Here is a 1,718-nt window from a genome sequence, read left to right as displayed (position 1 = left end):
GTTGACAGGGCAAGAGAGGGAAGGAGGTATAGCCAGATGGAGGAGGTAAGATTAATTGCTTGGTGTTAAAATAAAAAAAAAAATCCACTTGTCATTTAGAAATGTGGGCATTGGAAAAATACACTGGGGAATAAACTGCAGAAAGGAAGAGTTGGAGCAATGGATCTGTTCCCAGGAAAGAAAGAGACAGAAGGAAAAAGGCATGGCCTGCATCCTATTAGCTGCTTTATATGAAGTGTTGCTGGCGGGAAAATTGAAACTTGGTGGTCAATGGGCCTAGCACAGTGGCCTGTAATAAATGGGAACTGTTGGTTCACATAATCTCATTCATTCCAAAAACGATTATAAGAGGTGGATATTAATAGTCCACGTGAAAGGTGAGAAAAGAGATTCAAAGAACCTATCCAAACTCCTACAGTTAATAAACTTGGAACCCAAAGTTAGGTGTAGTGGGAGGCTCTCCCACCACAGTACACCATAGCAGAAGGCTGAGAAAGAGAATGTGGGTACTGAGCTAAGAAGGTGGGAAGAACGAAAGAGAACTAAAGAGATGGGAAAAGTCAAGAAGGCAGGAGGAGAGCCGTGGGCGCACTGTATGGGGTCAGGAGGCTAAGGGAGTATCTCGAAGAGTACCATGTCCAGGGTGCAGGGGGCATGAGCCAAAACCAACACAAAGGAAACCATTTAAGACTCTCCGAGTTGTGGGAGGGAGGGATGTGTGTGGACTTGTCCCATGGAGCGGGGCTAGTGCAGCAATCAAGAAAAGCAACAGGTGCACCCACATCCCAGACACCCTCTCACAGTCCTCATGACCCCCCGAGACAGGCATTATTATCATCATCTTCACTGTAAAGATGAGGGGACTGAGCTCAGGAGGGAATACTATGTGAGGATCCCAGATCAGGGCTGGCCAGTAAGCCCTGGTTTATTTTCCAAACTGCACTTCTCTGCAGGGACCTGTTCGTCACCCTCTGACAAAGACCTGTTTCATGATTTGGAATGATGCAGGATGTGAAAAACAAAACAAAACAAAACAAAACAACACGCCTGGCAGAACATCAGACAATCCATCCCGTCATTGTTACTCTCATTCAAGGACAGCCGTTAAACATGTGATCCTCGTAAACCAAGACACCTATATTCATTCAAGTCTGTAAACAGCGCTTCTCAAATTTTAATGTGCATCGTACCACCTGGAGATGTCTCTGATTCAAGTAGGTCTGTGGTTCTGATTTCTAATGGTGCTGCCGGTCCGCAAACCACACTTGGAGAAGCAAAGACCTTAGCTTAGGGCAGTGGTTTCCAAACTTTCTTGCACACCGGAATCCCTGGGCGCGTTTCCAGAACTTCTGATTCCTATTTCCTACCTCCAGAAATTGTGGTTTAACTGGTCCGGGGTATGCTCTGGGTTTGGAATTTGTAAAAGAACGCCACATGATTATCTAAAGTGCAGCCAAGTTTAGGGAGCACGTAGAAAGCATACGACCAAACATATCCATAAAAAAGAAACCAATAGTGTGAGGACAAGTTAGTTTAAATTATGCACGGCTAGTGCTTTGCAGAAGGTGGTGGCGGGTGGGAGACAGGTCACAAGCCAGCTGTGCCTCCTGCTCTGTAGTGCGGGTTAGGTAAAGGTGACTCTTGCTCGGGAACAGGAAGCCACGACCCGCAGAGCCGCCCGCGGGAGGGGCGCCAACCCACAAGCGGCTTCCCGGAGC

The sequence above is a fragment of the Callorhinus ursinus genome, unplaced genomic scaffold, assembly GCF_003265705.2.
Source record: "Callorhinus ursinus isolate GAN/ISIS: 27379988/994484 unplaced genomic scaffold, GSC_fseal_2.0 scaffold7, whole genome shotgun sequence".
In the NCBI taxonomy this organism is placed as follows: domain Eukaryota; kingdom Metazoa; phylum Chordata; class Mammalia; order Carnivora; family Otariidae; genus Callorhinus; species Callorhinus ursinus.
This window is presented reverse-complemented; position numbering follows the sequence as displayed.